The sequence below is a fragment of the Rattus norvegicus genome, chromosome 9 (genome assembly GCF_021556685.1).
Source record: "Rattus norvegicus strain SHRSP/BbbUtx chromosome 9, alternate assembly SHRSP_T2T, whole genome shotgun sequence".
Taxonomy (NCBI): domain Eukaryota; kingdom Metazoa; phylum Chordata; class Mammalia; order Rodentia; family Muridae; genus Rattus; species Rattus norvegicus.
The window spans coordinates 72,326,015-72,348,536 of NC_141542.1; the positions used below are offsets into that span (position 1 = coordinate 72,326,015).

General features: G+C 40.0%; 1 protein-coding gene across 1 annotated transcript in view; it reads left to right on the forward strand.

Moving 5' to 3' along the window:
* Plcl1 (phospholipase C-like 1) overlaps positions 1 to 22,522 on the forward strand; it is a 337,263-nt gene that overhangs the window by 253,198 nt on the left and 61,543 nt on the right.

Here is a 22,522-nt window from a genome sequence, read left to right on the forward strand (position 1 = left end):
GCTTCAACCCAGAATCTCAAAGTGGGCGTGGCTAACACGCAACCAGCTTTGTAAAGGTGGCAATGATGATCTTTTTGATACATTTTATGAATTAAAAACCAAGGATTGGGTATAAAGGGAGAGTTGGGTTTTATGTGAGCTTGCTGTGATGAATTCTTCCTCTAAGGAGGACCCCTTTGTAATGCAAATAGACCACTTAGCAGTTCCACCCCACTGAGTGGGTTTTGGGCTTGTCTCTAAAATGCTGCATAGTTAGTTACCCTAATCGCCATGATGATGCTAGAGTAATATCAATTCTCCAGAACACTCTCTCTAAAGCAGTATTGCTTGATAGTGTTCAACAGCCCCCAGCACCCTGTTCCCGATTTGGTCACACTCTTCCTCTTCTTATTGAACTAACTGGAATTAAAATTAAATGCTGAAAGAGACTTTTCCGTATGTCAGTGTCCCTGATGTGTAACTGAGTGTCCTATAACTGAATGTAGTATTTGCTATCTTGGGGTAACTACACAAACTCTACAAGGCATTCTGATTTTCAGTGTTTTCAGAATTCCCCGAGTATTTGAATGCCTGGAGGTGGGGGAAGTTCACACTTTGTTAAAAATATTATTCCTGAACCTTTCTCTCTTCATTACTGAATTTGAAAGAGAGGATCTGTCTGGAGACGCACTCTCCGTAGACTTTAATGATACTGTGTAACTGAGACCAGAAAGATGGTGCTGGAGAACTTGCTATTTCAGGTACATAAGAGTCATCCTTGTTTTTTTACAAATGTCCAAATATCTGACGTTACTCAAAAATGTCTGTAAAGAATCTGACAGTGCTGCCACCCCCTGGCTCACAGTCCATCCACAGTGCCGGACACACCAAAGCAGTGGAAAGGTGTCACTGGGACACATCTGGATCCCAAGCCTACTGCTCCTTTAGGGAGCTTCTTAGCAACCTTGGGTATTTATCTCTCTTCCTCTATTTTCAGTTTTCCCCACAAATTTATATGCTTATACACATGTTATACTCATGGGTTTAGAAATGGGGGGATTGTAAGACAAGGCTGACACACCATGGTATCTTAACAGCACAACAGCTGAGGTCCAAATAATAAAGATCCCCTCTTCCCTCCTCTCCCATTCTTTCCCTCTCACCTCCTACCTCCCCTATCCACCTCACTCCCCTTTCTTCTCAGAAAAGGGAGGCCTCCCATGGATATCAACCAGCCTTGGCATGTCAGGTTGTAGAAAGACTAGGTGCATCTTCTTGTGTTGATGCTAGACAAGGTAGTTCAGTGAAGGAAGGGATCCAAAGGCAGGCAATGTGGTCAGAGACAGTCCTTGCTCCTGCTGTTAGGAGTCCCAATGAAGACCAGCCGCACAACTGTTGCACACGTGCAGAGGGCCCAGGTCAGGCCCATGCATGCGCTCTGGTTGGCAGTTCAGTCTCTATGACTCTATAGGCCCAGGTTAGTTGATTCTATAGGTTCTCTCTTGTGTCCTTGATCCCTCTGGCTCCTTCAATCCTCCCTCCCCTCCATGTTCCACCGGATACCCCAAGTTCCACTTGATGTTTGGCTGGGGAAATCTCTGCATCAGTTTCTATCAGTTGCTAAGCGAAGCCTTTCTGATGATAGTTATGCTAAGCTCCCATCTGCAAGTGCAGCAAAGTGTCATTAATAGTATTAGGGGTGGTCTTCCTCTCAAGGCATGGGTCTCAAGCTGGGCCAGTCATTGGCTGCCTCCTTCCTCAAATTCTGCCCTATTCTACCCTAGAACATCTTGTAAGGTTTTATGGCTGGGTTGGTGTCCCCATCCCTCCATTGGAAGTTTTGCTGGTTATAGGAGATGGCTGGTCAGACTCCATCCCCTGTTACTAGGAGTCTTAGCTAGGGCCAGCCTCATAGGTTCCTTGGTGTTTCCATTATCCCAGGTTTCTAGCTCAACCTAGAGATGCTCCGCCCCATCTAGCTGTCTCTCCCAGTCTTCTCTCCTTCTGTCCCCCTCATCTCATCCCTGCTGTCCCATCTCACCCAACCCCACCCTCCCCACCCCATCTCTCCTGTTTCCATCCTCACTCTCTCCCCAACCCAGTCCCTTCCATTTATCCACCCCCAACCACATGTCTAATCTATTTTTTCTTTTTAGAGAGATTCAAGATCCCCCACCCCCTTGGCCCCTCTATGTTATTTAGCTTCGTTGGATCTGTGGTTTGTACAGGATGGTTATCCTGTCCTTCATGACTAATAGCACCCACTCAGAAGTGAGTACATACCATATTTGTCTCTGAGGGTCTGTATTATCTCAATCAGGATGATCTTTTCTGGTTCCATCCATTTGCCTGCAAATTTCATGATCTCATTGTTTTTAATGGTTGAATAATACCCCACTGTGTAAATGTCCCACGTTTTCTTTATCCATTCTTTTTAAGGGCCAGTTTCTAGCTATTATGAATTACGCTGCTATGAACATAGTTGAACAAGTGTGCTTGTGGACGGTGGAGAATCTTTTGGGGATATGTGATGGAGTGGTATAGCTGGGTCTTGAGGTAGCTCTATTTCCAATTTTCTGAGAAACTGCCAAGTTGATTTCCAAAGTGGCTGTACAAGTTTGTACTGACACCAGCAATGGAATAGTGTTCCCTTTGCTCCATATTCTTGCCAACATGAGCTGTCCCTTGAAATTTTTTATCTTAGCCATTCTGACTGGTATAAGATAGAACCTCAAAGTTGTTTTGATTCACATTTCCCTGATGACTAAGGATGTTGAACATTTCTTTAAGTGCTTCTCAGCTATTAGAGATTCCTTTCTTAAGAATTCTCTGTTTAGATACATACCCTCCTTTTTTGATTTGTTTTGTTATCTCATATATATGTCAGCCCATGTTGGGAGAAATATTTTTCTATTTTGCAGGTTGTCATTTTGTCTACTCTCTCTGTATCTCTTCAGTGTAGTACTTGAAGTTTTAGCTAGGGCAATAAGACAACTAAAGGAGATCTATGGGGATACAAATTAAAAAGGAAGAAGTCTATGTATCTTTATTCACAGATGCTGTGATAATATATATGGATAACCTTGAAAATTCTACCATAGAACTCCTACACCTGATAAACCCCTTCTGCTAGCTATAAAATTAAGTAAAAAAAAATAGTGGCCCCTATATAAAAAGATAAATGGTCTGAAAAAGAAATCAGGAAAACCACACTCTTTACAATAGAAATAAATAATATAAAATATATTGGTGTAACTCTAACCAAGGGGATGAAAGACCTGTATGACAGGAACTTCAAATCATTGAAGAAAAAATTTAAAAAGATATCGGAATAAAGATAAAGGATTAACATAGTAAAATGGACATTTATAAAATGCAATCTACAGATCAACACATTCTCCATCAAAATTCTAACACAAAAGAATAATTTTCAACTTCATATGGAAAACCAAAAAGCTGGGATAGCTAAAACAATCCTGTACATTGAAAGAACGTCTGGAGGCGTCACTGTCTCTGCATTTAAGCTATATTGATTTATATTACTATATTACTATAGATAAGAAGTAATAAAAAACCACATGGCATTGGCAAAACAGACAGATTTGATCAATTGAATTGAATCAAAGAAACAGAAGTAAATCCGTACCCTTGATTTTTTACAAAAAAAAAAAAAAAAGCCAAAACTATACAATGTAAGAAAGCACCTTCAACAAATGGTTTTAGTCTGACTGGATGTCGGCAAGTAGAAGAATGAAAATAGATCTACATTTATCACCCTGCCCAAAACTCAAGTCCAAGTGGATCAAAATCCTCAACATAGAACCAGATATAGTAAATCCAATGGAAGAGAAAGTGGGAAATTGCCTTGAATGTCTTGGTAACAACAATCTGAACAGAACACCAATGGCTCAGGCACTAAGATCAACAATTAATAAATGGAACCATGAAACTGAGAAGCCTCTGTAAGGCCAAGGACACCATCACAAGGGTAAAAAGATCACCTATCTTTATCACCTACCGATCATAAAGATGGCTTATAAAAATGTTGGAGGGACACTAAGTTATGTGTTATGCTCAGGCAATGCTATAAAATCTATTCTGGATGAGGTGCAGTATGGAGGGATGCTGAGAAAGAAAAGGCAGAAATGACAGCAAGGGGGAAGGAAGCATGTCAGGGTGGGTGAGTAGTCATCCAATTGTAGCTGCTCTCCAAGATCTGAATTTCAGAACAGTAACCAATCTGAAGGCAACTTGAGAATCCAAAGTGAACTCATTAAAAGTCAAGGTAACTTCCCTTCCTGAACAAAAAAGGGCTCCCTGGCTGTTGGAGTATGATAACATTGATTTATGTCAATGCCCTGCCTGAATCACTTCCATCAAGATTCTGAAAGCCAGGATACAAAAGAGAGGAAAAAAAACCCAACAACTGTGATACAGAGCAAATGACTATCTGAGAGCTGTTTCCCATGTTACTAGAGGATAAAAATTATCCCCACCTGCTCCATATGCAGATGACTAATGCTATATTCCCAGTTTTGTCTGGTCTGAGGAAGAAGTCTAGGTGTCATATTGAGGAATTAAAACCATTGTTCAGTAGATGCATACATTTTTGTCATTAGCTTTTTATGGAAGGCAAACATCTAAGGAAGTATTCTCATATAAAAGCCATTTTGGGAATTAAGACCCAATGTTCATATACTACTATGTTACATGGAAATACTGAACAAACAAGCTACAAGTCACAAACCTAGACTCGGGTCTGGCTTTCAGCAGGTCCGTCCTGGGTCAAAGTAATGCTCAAATAAATGTTTCTACAACATTCGTAGAGTGGGATTCCTGCAAGCCTTTGTTCAAATGCTGACACAGGTTTCACTGGTGTGACTGATGTGCGGTCCTAGGCGCTGGGACATCAGCACTCCGTAAGATCAGGGAGTGCAGGGGTAGGAAACCTCTGCATTAGGGGTCACATACACAGTACCACTAGCTGCTAACGAAGCAATTAACACGGTCAAATGTCCATTCCAGCAAGCTGCTTTAAAGCCAAGTTTGTTCACAACATGATGTTAGTTCCAAGCAGAGGTTTTTCTTTAACTCTACCCCAAGTTTAACGGCTTAAAGTGTCAGTTTGCAACTCAAAAACCAAAACCAAAATAGATTTGTTCATATCAGTTCAAGTAACACTGGGCATTTCAATTTTTTACTCTCCATATGAAATAGTTTTCATTTTAAATGGCCACAATTAAAATATTTAATTTCCTTGATAGTCTTTTAGGAATTCCATTTTTTACGTTTCATAATTTTCATTTTGTTGACAACTACAAAACTGAGGAAGGTACTGATTCCTAAACTTTTGTCATTTTCTTGTTACCTTGTTTTCCTGAGCTCAAAGGAGACCATGATTTTAGTCTTACTAAAATATGCTGTAGTTATATTAGTTATTAACTATGACTTGACTTTCCCCTTTATTGTTGGGACAATTTCAGCAGACGTTTGGTATTAGGACTATAGAGGCAAGAACTTGAATGGACTGAGTAGACTTCTTTTTCTGACACACAGGAGACCTTGAAACATTATTTCTGCTCTGGAGTCACCCCACTGGGTGAGTCAAGCAGTGTTTGCATATGTTAAGTCCTAACAGAACCCCACAAATGCCACAAAATGCAGAAGGAGGAAATTTTAAAGCCTAAAGGACAATTGGAAAATCTCAGAGTAATGAACTGGGGTTACAACGGTTGTTGGAAGGATGCATCATGTGACCAATGTACAAAGCAGCTCATGTGCGGTCTGCAGACCACTAGGCCTAGAATGCATCTTTTTACCATGCATGGCCCTGAATGCTAATTATTTATCTAGGGAAGGAGCTTGCTTGGTTCTGTGCTTGCATCTGTGAAGTGTCAGAAAATAGACTCATAAAAGTTGAAGGACAGTAAGACTCTCGAAATGCAAGAGCTTATTGAGAGACAGCAAAAATCGTCTTTAAAGGCATTGAGAGGCTATGAAACAAGGTTGGGATGATAGGGAGGAGGGAATGAACCCTGGGACAGTTGGAGGAGGAGTGGGAGATGAATATGATCAAAATATGCTGTATGAAGTTCTTCATAAGATACGTATATTTTTTAACTGGGATGTGGTCCTGCATGCCTATACTCTAACACAGGAGTAGAGTTGGGAGTATGGGAAACAGATCTCTGGAAGACAGTGACCATCCAGTCTGGATAATCAGGGATGAAAGACCGTATCTCAAAGATAAGTGGGCTCCGCATCCTCAGACTGGAGTAGAAAGACACTGATGATGTGAAGGAGCAGGGATGTTTAGTAAGTTGGAGTAACATACACAGAACATGCGAACCTGCGTTGGTATCCTTTTCTAGACAGGCGTAGGTATCACCTTGTGAGAGACGAGGACACAGCATTAGAAAAGCTTTCTTTCACTAGAGAATCTGTGTAGTCTGAAGGCATGCCCGGTCCAGAGTGGTCCAAGTGAATAAGAATGATTTTGAGGGAAATCTTGATAATCTAATTCTTACCATCTTCTCTCCAGTTATTTGATAAATGTCAGTTCAGTGAAATGACTTTTACATTTGAATCATGGTAACAATATTTTTGCAATATCCTTCAGAGTAGTTATTTATCTTCTGCAAATATTTGATGTGTCGGTGATTCATCTTGCTACCCTCTATATGTCTGTTTCTGTGATTCATGAATGGGCCCTGTTATTTGGCCTTTCATGAAGATGCTGATTTAGTACCTGTAAGTGTTTGCTCATTGTGCTGGAAGAGAAGAGAGGAAATGATTTGTGTCACCATCAATGGATTTGCCGCATCTGTTTGTAGCTGTTAAATAATTTAGTAAAATCTGTGGGGTCTTTCCTTCCTTCATGTGATGGTCTTACCGCATTTGCAAACATGGGATGAAGACAGACATCTTTTGATTTGCTGTTTGCCCACATAAGCACATGAACAGCTGGCGGCTTCTTATTCTGTAGTTTTTGCACTTAAGTATCTCTTTAAATCTGAGAAAATGGTAGACAATATAAGCATTTTAATTTTGTTTTGTTACACAATAGTGCTATTAAACTACTAATATACCTAAGAGTTACATCTTATTAATGAAACATTTAAAGTATGACTTATCCAGTGGAAATTCCGAAGCTTATATCACCATGAATTTTCAATAACCGATCACAAATAGACCCCAAAGTTCCAGACAATGTTTTCTATGGACAGTCTCTCTCCTGCTGTCCACAGGGGTTATACCAAATGGTCATGTCAGGGTGGCTGCATGAAAGTGACAGCCATCAAGTTCACATTGTCTTGAGCAGAAGTCATTAACTCAGTCTTAAGTCTGGAGTCATGAGCTGAATCTAGGGTGATAGGAGGTCATCAGGACCCTCTTCTCTGTCCACAGCTCCACTCCATGCCTCTCACAGTCTCCTGCAGATAAGAGCAAGTGTGGGTGTCAGTGAGTTTCACTGGGCTGCAGCAGTGAGTAAACAGAAAGGCAGTAAATGCCTTGGTTGATCAGCTTGAGAATGCCCATCCTAGGGACTAGGTTACTGATCCCCAGAGGGGGCAGAGCCTCCCCAGCTCCACAGCAAAAATATGTAGTGACGTCAGGAAGTGATGATGCCCCAGGGAGAAACAGAAGGATATAGATGGACTGGAACCTGCAAGAACACTTCCCCTGTACTTGGCAGGCCTCCAGCTTCTCTTCCTTCTATTCTGAACAAGTGACTATCTTATTCGGGAAGAGATTAACCAGATGTCACGAGATGCGAGGTTCGTCTCTTTACCACCACGTGTCTATCACCTGCTTCCTTTATACTCACTCCCTTCTTTCCTCTGTTACAGCAGAAGAGCAATTTCTGTTCTCAAAGCCAGATAAGCCCAGACCACTTCTCTTCTTCTTATCTCCTTTGTGCTTTTATCCTAGCTGCTCTCCCTTTCTTGGAATTGCAGACACTCATGAGAGGATCAACCTCTATTAATCCATGTCTCTAGATGCATGGCTCTGTCTTTCCATACTGTCACCACATCCATTTCCAGCTTATCCATATTGCTTCACTGTTTATAGCTATTTCTCTTGTTAACTTTATCTCTTACAGAACTCAGTGCCAACCTTTCCCGAAGCAGATGCTGACTGCTTTTCTCTTTATTCCTTCTCTTTTTCAGTCTTCATATCCAGACCTGTGCTTTCCTATATATAGCACCTGATGGTTCCTAATTCACAAATTTGTGTCGCATCAGATGTCTGCCCCAAGATCAAGTTGCTTGGAGGGCTGTCAGGGCTTGGGAGCATTTACAAAGCTACACCTTGAGCTTTTGGTGTGTCTACCTGCAGTTCCTCCAGTCTTTCAGTTGCTCAAACCAGAGAGGTCAGGACATTCATGGCAGTGCCTTCTCCATTTCCTGCCGCCACACACCAGTGACTCAGTGGGCCATTTAGTAAGCCTGCTGTTCACTGCTTTTATCCCAGTTTAGCAATCCCTTCTACAGTGACTGTGTGAGCTCCTCTTTGAAAGTTTTTATATTCCAAAACACAGCTAAGCATATACGCATTTTTAATGGAAATTTTATCCTTCTTTTTTAACAATGCCATAAAATAAATTCCAGATTTCTTTAAAGTGGCTCTCAAGCTTCTAAACCCTTGCTGAGTGCTTTCTACTACAGCCTCTGGGTTCGCTTTGGCTTCTTTTCCTCTCCTGTCCTTGCATTTGTTGTACAGCCATCACAAGGGTTGTCACCTCTGTTCTTCTGCCTGGAATTTTCCCACGCTCTTAGTCTTGTCTTTTGTCTAAACCCTTAGGACTCTGCCTCAGTTTACAGTGGATGTTCACTATCTACAATATCTTACTTTTTTTTTCTTAAGATTGTTTTGGAGATTTATTATCATTTTAATACAAAGTATATAGTCCAGGCTGACCTTCAAGCTATTATGTTTGAGGCTGGCCTTAAACTCCCAATCTTCTGCCTTTATTGTCTAAGTTCCTATATTTGGGCGTGTACCACGTCACCCTGCTCTTCTCATGGTTTACTTCAGATGCTGTTGCCTTATCATCTCTCCATCTCCCAGTAAGCTAGGACTCTATAAATTGGCACTCTATAAATACACATAGAAAGAAGTTCAGATATTACAAAACCTAGGTGATTTGGAAACTCTTGTCCACACCATACTTTGTTTTGATAGTGCTATTGCGAAGAGATGATTAATGCCAGCAGAGACTTTTTATTCCATATTCATGTGTGTATATGTCTGTGTATATTCCTATGTGTGTTTGTGTCTTTCTTTGTGTGTGCATGCATATGTATATATGTCTGTATGTACATGTATGTGTATGCATGTGTGTCTGTGTATGTGTCTCTATGTGTCTGTGTAAGCATATATGTATATGCATGTCATATGTGACTCTGTGCAAGTATGTGTATTTGTGTGAGTCTTTGTGTGTATTTCTCTGAATGTGTATATATGTCTGTGTGTGTCTCTCTCTGTGCATGTATGTGTGTCTCTGTGAATGCCCATGTGTGTCATGTGTGCCTCTATGTGTGCATGTATGTGCATTCGTTTGTCTTTATGTGGTGTATGTGTCTTTGTTTGTGTGCATCTGAACAGCTGGAACATGTGTAGTCCTTGCCACTGTGGAGGGTAAGCAAATCCACTAGAATGAGAAATGCAGAGACCAAGTATGGCTGTAGAAAAAATATGTCACCCATGAATAGGAATCTGTGGGCTTGGAGACCAGTTCTGCCACTGATTTTATGCTTTTGGCATTCCATTTAGTTTCCTAATGACTAGGATTTTGTCATCTTTAAAATCCTACAGAGATTTCACAAGGAAACAAATATAGAAACCCTTGGAAAAGGTATAAAATATTTTAGAAATGTGAGCTACTCCATACTTTGTCTTCTACTTATAAATGTGATGTGATTTTGCTTGGAGGTTCTTGAGGTGGTAATGGACACAGTCACTCTCATGCACAGGATGAGCTGTCACTTTCTCTCAGTTCATAAAAGATTGTTAAGAAACTACCTCGAGATGGCAATATGAAACTAAGTAAATGTAGTGAATTCATTTTGGCTTTCCGTTTTAATTCTTTGCTAGCTTCCCTGGTAGCACTGCTAATCGAGTTTAACTATGTTGAAGTGTCAAGCCTCTTTCTCTAAGAGATTAATTAGAGATCTGTCTCCAAGCTAATTGTAAATTACTTCACTTTTTCATTGTTAAGTGTTTAGTGGAAATGTTGTTTAGGAAAATGATTATAGATTATAAATGGTTTCATTAAGTATTTCATTTCTCTGTTTCTCTCCCAGGTCTATAGTAATAAATGACTTTAATATTCTTTTCACTGATAATTTAAATGAGCTCTAGAAGATGAAACGTTATGTTGAAACAAGTTTAATTTAATTGACCCAGCATGGCTTGGGATTCTTGCTGTCCATGATACTTTTATGATTAAGTACCAGAAAAGAATTTATTATGTGAAGACTGTTCTTTATTCCCACACTCTGGGATGAACACTCCTTTGGAGTCACCTCTTTCTAGCTGATGAGGTGAATGTATTTGAATGTCATCCTCTCATGAATTCTGACTGTCACTTCCATTCACAGATGGCAACTTGGACAGGCCTGTAGCAAAACTGACACCTTATATAGCAACAGTAGAAAACAACAAAACAACCAAATAACAAAAAACCCTGCTCTGATTGGGTCTTAAAAATCTCTGGATTCAGCAACGCTGATGTTCTAGTGACTAGGATGCCTATGTCACAGTTAACTTACTGTACTGATAAAGGTTGTGGTGCACATCTCCTTCTGAAAGCCACCACCAAGAGCAAGCATGACCATTGCTGCCTTCCTACAGCTTTATAACCTTCCTTTGGTGCCAAGGAAGCACCTGGCAGTATTATTAATATTTTTAGTGAACCAATGCTTAAGAATATGTAACAGCAGTGACAGTGTTATGACTAAATTTGGTCTTGATATGCATGAGATATGAGGTCAATTTTATTGCAGCTTTTAACAAAACCCTACTGCTGAACTCATCCAACTTTATTCAACTGCGAACTGTTGCCACTAGGCCTCCTATACCCTCCTGAACTGACTCACTGCAGCTTAAGGTGGAGAAGAGAAACCAAGGCAGAAAGGTGGAATAGAGACATGGTGGCATCCTTGGAAAGTAGGAGAAAGCAGGAGAGGGGCCAGTGCAAAGGTGGATTCTGGGAAGACACATCCTCACAGGGACATGAGGACCTTAGGTGGTGATGTCTGTCCTGATTTGGTGATGGCAGAAACATTGAAGAAAGACCACAGGTCTTAATGATATTTCAGTCCTTCTTGTCATAAGCTGGTTCCAGGCCTTCAGGCCTGTGACTTTTGGGCAAAGAGCCAGTGGCTTGATGGCTATCACCTGCTTCTAAACTTGGCTGAATACACATGTAGCTAGCCATCACCTCTCCTTAAAGTGAACCAGCTTCTTGGCTCCTGTCACTTCACAGATCCCTGTGACCCGGGGAGTCTCCTCAGCTGCTGTCACCTCACAGATCCCTGTGACCTGGGGGGTCTCCTTAGCTGCTGTCACCTCACAGATCCCTGTGACCTGGGGAGTCCCCTTAGCTGCTGTCACCTCACAGATCCCTGTGACCTGGGGAGTCCCCTTGCCACAGATGTCCAGACATTGAGGAGCTCCTCTTTAAGCTGAAGATCCTGGACTGAGAGTCTCAAGCTCCATAAGACATGTCTCAAAGGGTGTGCACCCAGACTCTGCACCCGGCCATCTAGTTCTGAGGACCTTAAGGCTTCTGCTGCATTTTGAAAATTCTTTCCATTGAATTCTAAAGTAACAGTCCTGATGGTAAATGAACATATTTCATCTGATTTAATATAATAGTAGTCCTTAACTTTCCCCAGAGTGAAAAAATGATTTAGGAAAACATTTGCTATTTTAAATGACATGCCAGGAAAAATATTGATTGCATTATTTGAGTGCCCTCAGGCTCACACAGTAAATATACCAAAGCACAGACAATAGGGAGTGGGTTCATTGAAAGGGAAGGACAGAAGTGTGTGCGCATGTGTGTGTGTGTGTGTGTGCAGTGCGTGTGCATGTGCATGTCTCTCTCTGTCTCTCTCTGTCTCTGTCTGTCTGTCTGTCTGTCTCTCTCTCTCTCTCTCTCTCTCTGTGTGTGTGTGTGTGTGTGTGTGTGTGTGTGTGTGTGTGTGTTTGGATGAACTGAGTTTAGATCAGGAACTATTATAATGGACAATGTGTAACTATATATAATTAAAGAAATAAAGGAATGTAGGTTAGAATACTGGAAAATTTTTGCTATGCTAGGCTGTATTTTCTGAAAACCTTTGGGGATAGAATTCAAGAGGACATTATGCAAAGGCAAATTTGCTGGCACAATCTAGACATGACAATAAAGGGTTGTGGTGAAGCCACCTTGCGGAGAGCATCTAGGGCTGACCTCTACCTGAGACTTAGGGTTGGAATTTCATCATTAGGATTTGGAATTTGCTTCTAGACCAGATGAAACTCTTGCTGGGCCTGATTTCTCTGAGATATTTAAGTCCTAATTTAATACAACAGATTTGAATCTCATCAGCGGTGGAGTGCATTTAATAGAAATCAAATTGATTTGAACAATCAGGGGGAAACGTCAGTTTAATCTTCTCTCCTGGGAATGTTTATCTATTTAGATTTGCTCTTGGGGATCCCGGGTAGAAAGAGTTTGTCTTAGAAGAGGTGACACAACATGTAGTCATTTTAGTTGATGGAATGCTGACCAGAGTAATTGTACAGATATATTATAAAAATAATTGTGCTTTTGACATTTTTTCACAAGGCTCACTGAAATTCATAGTCCGGATGTAAGATTCTAAAATAGTTTATAAATCAAAGGTTTGTCATTTTTTGAGATATTTTGCCCTAGTACATTACAAGTACATTGGTCACTCCTAAGAGCTCTCATGTTTAAGAAATAATATTTGATTAAACTTTTAGTGTAATTTAAAAATTCTTATGTGCTTTGAAAGTTTACTTTTAATTAACTACCAAGTCGTAAAAGTACAGATATTAATTATCCTTATAAAGTTTATCCTTCTGATAAGTAATGAGCTCATTACAGGATTAACATTTAAAAATTATGTTTAATGTGGCAATATTGTGAATGTTTTCTCATAATATATGCTAATTTAAAATAATTTCCACAATAGAAATCCTATACTTTTACTTCCTTTGTCCTAGAGATAGCCCCTTTATAAATGAGAATGCATCTTTTCAGATAGTCTTATGCAAATAATAAGGGTACACAGATACGCACATGCACACAGTATACTTTAGGGCTTGTAAATACATACACTTGCTATGTGGTTTGCTCTGTATCATAAAGAACATTCGCTATTTCCCATAATGCATACTTAACCCTAGTTTTAAGTGTTTTATTTTCTTGTGTGTTCAAAACTAATCTCTCCCTTTATGGTTTCTATGATGTCTCTAGTAATGTTTGTATGCATTCGTTTATTCAGTTTTTCCTTTTCAATTTTTATGTGAAATAAGCTTTTGCATATCCTGTAACAGATATGCTTCCTTCATTATTAGCATATTGTGTTAATTTGAACAGACTTCCCCTTTGCTCCTCCTACTTTTGCAGGGGTGGCTTGTAAGGCAGGTGCTCATTTGTTTGCTGTGCTTTGCCACCATTCTTTTGATCAGTTTTATTGGTTGCCTTTTTTTTGTTTTTTCATTTGATGTTTTGAGATTTTTCTAGGTAAATCTCTTCTTTGCTAATCATTTGCCTCCTTTATGAGGCTTCACAATTAAATTCTCATTCTCTTTCTTAATCTGTCTGTGTCTGTCTCTGTTTCTCTGTCTCTGTCTTTGTCATTGTTCTCCTCTTCTTCTTCTTCTTCTTCTTCTTCTTCTTCTTCTTCTTCTTCTTCTTCTTCTTCTTCTTCTTCTTCTTCTTCTTCTTCCTCTCCTCCTCTTCTCCCCCTCCTCCTCCTCTTCCTCTTCCTCCTCCTTCTTCTCCTCCTCCTCCTCCTCCCCCTCTTCCTCCTCCTCCTCTTCCTCCTCTTCCTCTTCCTCCTCTTCCTCCTCCTCCTCTTCCTCCTTCTCCTCTTCCTCCTCCCCTCCTCCTCTTCCTCCTCCTACTCCTCTCTCTCTCTCTCTCTCTCTCTCTCTCTCTCTCTTTCCCACCACCCCGTGCACATATATGCATTGTGTGTGTGTGTGTGTGTGTGTGTGTTGTTTTCTCAGAATTCCAAAATTATTTTGGTCATAATAAGGAAGCTTTCATGTTTTCCAAGCTTAGTGGGAGTTTTGCTGGGATTTAATGTATCTCGGTGTGTTCGGTGGATGTCTTCTCAGACCTATAGTTATTCCATACCTTTTTTCTTTGACTTACTTGTGTTCTTTTAACCTCTTTACTGAATTACACTAATGAGTTGCCTAATGTTGTTGTCTTAAATTCCTGGAGTAAGCCTGACTTGATGAAGCATTTGTTGCTTCATACACACTGGACTTTTCACAAGAGAGACAAACAGATCTATCAGTTGAGAATTGAATCAGATGGTATTCTAACGTGCCTCTTTTTTTTTCTTAATGCAGCCCTTTAAATTAGGTCAGGAATTATTGTATTATCTTTGACAGGTGAATATTGAAAGTTGTAAAACGTTGCTTGACCCAAAGCCACACAAAATAAGAGATCTATTATGTAAAATTCATTAATTCCCCAATCAGGCAAATTCAGGGAGAAGGGATTTCATTATTTCAGTAATTTCTGCCAGCGCAATATTTACAGGCTATGAATTTTCTCAACTAAAACATATCTTCACATGGTTTCTTTTCACATTTTTCTACACTAAGGGAGTGGATTTGTTTCTACTTAAAATGTGGAGCCTTCACAGAGAGGGAGAAGGCAGGGTTCACCTGGAAGTGGTCTCTATGAGGAGAATGCTTTCTCTCTGAGCTCAGCCATCTGTTCCCTGCCCATGGGCAGATGTGGATGCTCAGTTAATCAAAGGTAATACAATCAGGATTAAAGCGTGAGATGGTCTGAAGCCATTCTGGAAGTTTTGTGTCAAACTCCAACCCCATAATCACATTCATCCTGATGGTTAAGTTGACTGTTTGAGCTGAAGAATTTCTATTATGTTAGTGACTGATGCCAATGAACATATTCTGTTTTCATTGTAGGAGAGAAAAAAATAAGAATATGTTTATACATAGTAGTTGAGTCAAGAGAATTGGCATGCTATCTTCTGCATGATTCAGAGAGCTGTGGTGTAGAAAGCTAACATTTTAAAAAAGGATTTAATAAATTGGAAATACTGCACTGGAAAACTTTACAAACCAGTCTAGTTAAAGTTCACCTCTATGTATTAGGAAAGACTAGACTTCTCTGAGTCTAGAAAAAGGTGAGTTCAGGTTGAATAAAAGTTGAATAAGTTTGAATAGGAGTTTGTTTCCATGTCACTGAAGTAGATTATCTTTGTCTCAAGTCAGAGTTATAACATATTTTTAATTCCTCATTTTAAAATATTGTTTGACTTTATTTCTAACATGAAAACCATATGTTTATTCACATATATCACCATCTCTAATCTCTAAGCAACATGATAATCATGTTTTATTCTTTGCTTGGAATTTGTAAGTGATAATATAATCTGGAATCTTCTTCATATCAAATATTGTACAGAAAGCTGCAAATTCCTGGAAGTTGATCGCTCTTCCACGTCTACTTTAGTAATGAAAACTTTATGTTCTAAAGCAGAGCTGATAACATTTCCTATTTCCACTTAAGCTAGTCTAATTGCAACTGACTCACTCTTATGATGTTTGCTTCTGACACTCAGCCTTAGTAACATGCTGATAACTCATGGTAGAAGTTCCACAGTGCTGACACATGCTGACCGTTCTCTTCACTTATAAATATACCTTATTCACAGATATGAGAGACTGTATCTAAAATTTTAAGTGACTGACAGTAATGTAAACAATATTGCCTTCTCATAATTTAGGGTAAATATTCCAATTACAATAGACATATCACAATGAAGGAAGGACTGTTTTGTGACTTGTCTATTTAGCACATGAAAACAAAGGACTCTTGTCAGGCACATTTGTGAAGTGAATTCTATTTCATAATGTTCCATTTTTGTTAATACTTTAAATTTCAGACCAAATACTTTAGGCATATGCACAACAGCAGTCAGTATGATAAAAGCAGTTATGCAGAGATTTGAAGGAGCTCCTAATAATGCATAGATTTCTGATGAAGGCCTTAATAAAGCACTATACTGTGTGTTTGTGCCCAAAAATGACTGTGTTGTTACGTTTAATCTCTGCAGTGATCAGTTAAAAGATATACATTTGTAATATATACTCATTCAAAGTATACATTTAGATGTCCATCACTGTGAATATTGAAGGAAACACAGCATCCTATTTTCTGTAGAGATAGCCTCCAGTTAGTCTCAACAAGAATCAACCAAGGTCAACCAGAATTCCTGCGTCCTGCTGTGCCAGGGTCTCTTTCGGGAGGGCATAATTGTATCTCAGTCTCCAAGCCCATGTGATTCTTGGCATCTCTGATTAGGAGTCATACATGCCTCTGATAAATTTTGAAGGTAGTGCATTTGAGAACGAGGCAGACATTTTTCCATCCTGGTGGAGCAGGACTGATGGCCACACTCCATTCCTCAGAGGATGTTGAATAATTGTCAGATGACCTTTCTTGGCATCCCCCTGCTTTTGTTTACATTGGTGCACCGGCAGCTGGCTTACCGAAAAGGTCATGTTGACTGAACATGGCATGGAAATGCTCTTGACAGTTATGTATACCATGAGGGTTGTAGAGGAGGAGAGACTGGAGTGAGAATCAAGCCACTCCAGCCTCTGAAGGCAGTCAGGAACAGGAGCACCTAAGCTACACACATGACAGGAAATTGGACTGAGACTGGAAAGCCAGTTGGCCAGGGAGGTTTCATCATAAACAACTGCAGGCTTTGTGTCCTGATGCTGTGGGGAGACAGAAATGGCTGGGATCAGTGGAAAAAAAAGGAATGAACTGCATGTCCGGAGATAGAGTTTCTAAAGCCATTATCTGCCTGACTTCCTCTAGCCAGGTCCTCTCATGTCCATAAAGTTTAATTGTCTGAGTTAAAAAAAAAAACCTAACAAACAAGAAGAAAGACATTGGGATCTATGTGTGCGAATGTCTGGCAATGGAAATTTGATGACTTTTGGATGCTTTTACTAATTTCGTTTCTCAAATGTGTGAGCAAAATGAAGGGCTGTGGAGAAAGAAGGGATACAGCTCTGATTACCCTGTGTTAGTGACTAAGTGTTGAGGGAGGGTTCAGATATTTAATAAATTAATTTGGCAGATGCAGATTGCAGCACACTGCTTTTTAACCTGTCACAGAGCAGTGACCTTGGCCTCCTGTACTGTTGGTCTTAAAATTCCCTTGTATTGTTTTTATTTTCTAGTTTTGTTGTTGTTAAACATTTCAACCACCACCTTTCCTAGCCTATGAAAATCATGACCTGGGAAGAACAGAGAAACTTCATGTCTCAAACATGAGAATGATGACATGTTACTTCATGTCTCAAACATGGGAATGATGACATATCACTGATTTTGCCATCCCAGTCATCTTAGGGGATGTTCCAAAACAATAATTGTTTTAAAGAACAAATCACTTCACAGCACACAGCACAGGGTATAAACACAGGGAATTGTTGTGAAAATAAATATTGGATTTAAAATAACACGAAGTATAAAGGATCAGAGTCATCCTTGCAGGAAAGTCAAAACTGGAGAGGAAGTACACCGAGGATGATGTTGAGTTAAGCACTCTGGGTGTCACTTCTAATGACTCCAGTGTGTCATGAAGGAAGCTTCCTCTTCTTAGCAAAACAGAAGTCCCAAGAAGCAATGCTGAAATGGACCTGCTGTGCGAACCCTCAGATTCCTCTGTAGAAACCAACTGCTTTCGCTTCCAAAGAAGAAGAATCATTTAAGAGATGATGCACAAGCATCAGAGTCACCAGCTACTTGTATTTTAGTTTGTAGAAAGAGCTTCACTGACTACACTCTATATTTTAGTATGTTTTCATCTCTGTCTCTTGTGATGTTTCTGGGAGGAGAAACCTTCAATGGATTTCATTAAATGGATTTTATTTAATAATGAAATGTGGGATTCAACACAGCCATACAACTTAATCTGGAAGGACACTTGGGCACATAATCATTGGGCATTGCCTTTACTCCTGTTGACTTGGACATGGTATAGAATCAGTGTGTTGTCTAAGGACAATGTAGTGTTCAACTGCTTAGTAACCTCACTTAGAGAACCATGAGGGAAAGCTCACGGTTCATGAGACCTAAACTCTCGCTTCTTGACACTGGTGAGTATCCAGGACTTAGTTTCATCACATGCAGTGTGGGCTGCATGTTGTGAGTAGTAACCCATGTACATTAGCCACATGCGACACTGCTTCAAGTGATTGGGGTTTTAATGGAAAGTAACTCTAGGAGTTTTAATTTGGAATCAGTGCTATAATATAGAGTTGTGACTTCTCTTGACCTGAAATGGGAAGGCAACTGGGTGGCAGTTGCCTTCCCATTCCCTCCCTCTTCTCTTCTCTTTTACAGTGTTGTGTGAAGAGTTAGGTCTGTGTGGGACAATTAAGGTTTCCTCCTGATGATGCCAAACACTTATGTGTACTTGTGTATATGAGGGAAGTGTGTGTGTGTGTGTGTGTGTGTGTGTGTGTGTGTGTGTGTGATAGCTGAATTCCACCAATGATGTGGAGAAAGCCAACGTCCTTCCCACGCTGTCATGTTCTGTTGCTTGGCCTCTCTACCCTTCCATATGGTACTGTAGCATCCTGGTCTTTACTCTCAGCACAGGACCATGGCGTTTTCCTTTAACTCCTCAGTTCTCAGTTCTTAGCATTTCTCGTAGCTCCAGTTTGTTCTTCACCTGAATGAGATATAAATTCTTTTCTTGTTAACGTCAGTAGCAACATATTAACTGCCGAATCCAGGGAAATATTATAGATCCATTTTCACAGCACTATCTTCAGGCCATGGCATCTGTGAGAGCTTTAATATTTTTATTCTTCTCCCCCTCTCCTCATCCTCACCATTATTTTGCATCTCTATATTCAGCTTCTAGTTTTGCATGATTCTGTGGGTTTGGTCCATATCTCAATGTTGTTAGTTTATGGTAACTCCCAAAACCGAAGCTTGTTTGACAATTACCAGCTCTTGGAGCTAACTTTCCTCCATAGCCTCATCTAGATCATCACAGTCATCTAAATATCCAAGCTATCCCAAAGTAAAAATTTTCTCTTTAGTGTTGCCATCATTGTTTTCTATGATTCATGCAGTGGTGTTTGTATTTACCTCTCATTCAAGCTTGAGACCTATAACTTGTCTTACATCAAGAAAACGACTGGTTATTTTACCTCTGCTTTCTTCAATAGAAGTCCCATTGCTTTTATCTGTGTGTGGGGGTGGAGAGAGAGGTGGGGCATGCATGTACCCTGTGGGACTCATGTACTTGTGAAGAGGTCAGAGGACAGCTTGCCAGAGTCAGTTCTCGCCTTTCTCTGTGTGGGATCCAAGAACCAAACTCAGGTCATCACGCCTGATGATACTCATGCTGTTTTTTGTATCAGTATAGGTTTTCCCTAAAATTATCCCATTGAAATAATGTTTTCATGAACAAGATTTAAAGCTCTGCTTCAGCAAATAGACTCTTTTTCCAGGGCTTATTAGTGTATTGTGAACAAAAGCTATTCCTGTTATGTTGCCGCATTTTAATGTAGTTGAATGGAAAACAAGAGAGCAAATGCCAGTGGATATTTACAGAAGCAGTTTTATTAATTTAGCTTCTGTGAACTCCCTCCTGCCCTGTAACCAGTTCCAATCGAATGAAATATGTTTAAGGAGCTGTAAATCTACTGTTTTATAAGCAGGACTCGCATTTAATCACGACTGGTTTTATTTTCTTTACCATAGATAAAAACAAATGTAGAAAACAATGAAAAACAATTAAAACAGCATCTCATCATTTCCCCCTAGCATTTCAAAATTATTTCCAGATTAAAAATTAGTGGTGATAAGCATGAGATTATGTAGATTTTTTGTAATATGAATGTACCATGAATAATGTTTTGGGTAAGTAAGTACATTAAAGATTAGAATATTGATTGCATGCGGCAAAGACCTAAAGCTCTGATGCTGGTGGCTAAATCCTTTATAAGTTATTGCTTTTATTTGCAAGGACTGTGGATCCCAAGCACGAAGCAATACTCAGAGACATTCAGGGACCATAGAAACACAATTTGGCCTATTTGTTTTATCGTTTAGCTTGTTTAAATGTGATTGCTTCACAGAAAATGATCATTTGGAAAGTTAAATGAAAATTTCAGGACATTGAAGGGATTATGCTCAGCATGTGATTCTTAAGTTCTGGACCGTGAGGCCAGCGTTCTATTGAGGAGATAAGAGCCCCACAATGTGCTATTTTATCCTGGTAGACTTCAGTCTTTTATCTTTGTTCATAGTGAGGGAAAGTAGCTCTGGGAAGAATTACATTTTCTTGCTGTATCAGAATCTCTTGGGTACGTGTTCTGGTGGATGGAATCCTTCCCGTCATCTAATTGGGTGGAAGCTGGAAAGAGCACACCTGGACGGAGGTCAGACCTTGCTCTTTTTGGATCCCACCCAAGTGCCAATTAGGACTGGGCTTCACAGTATACAGATAACTGCGGACAAATGACTTACAGTGAAAGAGCTGTTTGGAGTCTTTATCCATGTCCCATGACCAACACTTTAATATTTGCAGGCTGTTTACCTTAATGTTCCCCTTATCCAGGACCAATCTGCAACTGTATTATTGCAGTGAATACATGTATTGGGTGGAGGGCACTGTCCAGGTGTCCTGGGAATCAACTGGTTCCAAAAGAGACTCGAGTCTCCCAACAAGACTTCAGATGATATCTCTGCTCCTTCTCCCAATCTTCCCAGGCAAGAACATTGCAGTAACAGTGTGAGGACTATTGTCTAGGGCCAGCCATTTTCTTTTTCTGTGGCAGAACTAGGGAAATTCTCAGCATCCTGACTCCTTTCCAGCAGTTTTTAATATCTTGGCCCTAGCCATCAGTAGACATAGTAATTACCTGTTCACATATGCATAGCCAGTTGCTAGATCACTTGGGGACTAACAAAAACTGGATGTTTACCTTTTCTGAGATGACAACATGAGATTCACATCTTTTTCAGACTCCAAGTTTTAGGGTACCTGGGGACATGTTTTACAGTCACACGTGCTCTTTAAGTCCAGGCAAGAACTTAGCACTATGGAGCAGGCGAATTCTTTTATAAACTTGATAGGAGCTATTCTTCTCCTGAATCTTGTCTTAATAGTGGTAAATAGTTGATTTTAATAGCGATCATTACAAGAAAGAGAGGCTTATGTAAGAAGGCCATGCTGGCCTGACAGTTTGTTCTCATAGATGAGTGGTGTCTTAAGTCAGGAGAGGAGTGTAATCTGCAATTTCATCCGCAGGGCTGAGGAACCAAATGTGCATTTAGAGGAACACTGATTCCCCAAGTTCAGGTTCCTGGGACCCGTTGTGGGTTCTATGACTCTGCTGACATTTCTATCTGGAACACGATCTCCTACAAAATGCATGCTTTCAAGCTGAAGCTTTCATCAGTGCAATAGGCTAGTCAAATGATTAGCTAGAACGCTGAATCACTGTCCAACTTGCCACCAAGATTCAGTTTCCCTCTTTATTTTACTTGGTAGATTAATCTACTTTAGCAGTGTCATTAGATTCCTATGTTGATGGGGTGGAAAAATACGTACGAACATCTGATATTTCTGAGCACGTGGGCTGTGATGAATTTAAACGTGTGCTAGTGGGGTACATGTGTTGGAACGGCTGAAGATTTATCATTGTCTTTTAACGATGGAGGCAATTGACCACTGTGGGATAATTTAAAATAGAAAGTCTCTGGGAAAGCAGAAGCCAAGTTGTCAAATGCCACAGAACCCAGGAGCCATAGTATTCTGTAACCCAGACTGGGTAATTTATACCTGTGTCTCTTGACGATCTGATATGTAGTTGAGTCAATGAATCATCCCGCCGCATACCACAGCTAAAGCAAAATTTATTTCTCTTTTGCTCGTAGAGTTTTAGCCAATTGAATAATAAATCACCATGCCTTTGTTGACTATAGAATAGACAGGCTCATAGGGGCTGGATGAATTAGATGATACCACTGCACCAGAGGTTAGTTCCTAAAAAGATGGGTGGAGGCAAGGTATCCAGCTCAGACTGCTTCGGTATACGTCTCAGTGTTGAGAGTGGTGGTATCATTTGGTTGTTTAGAAATGTTTCAAATTACTGTCGAAGGTTTTGCTTAAATGTTAGGAGCCACGAATGAGTTAATGCCTTGCTAATTTCATTATTCCAGCAGATGCCTGTGAATGGTCCCACAGACACACATGGAGAGACATACTCT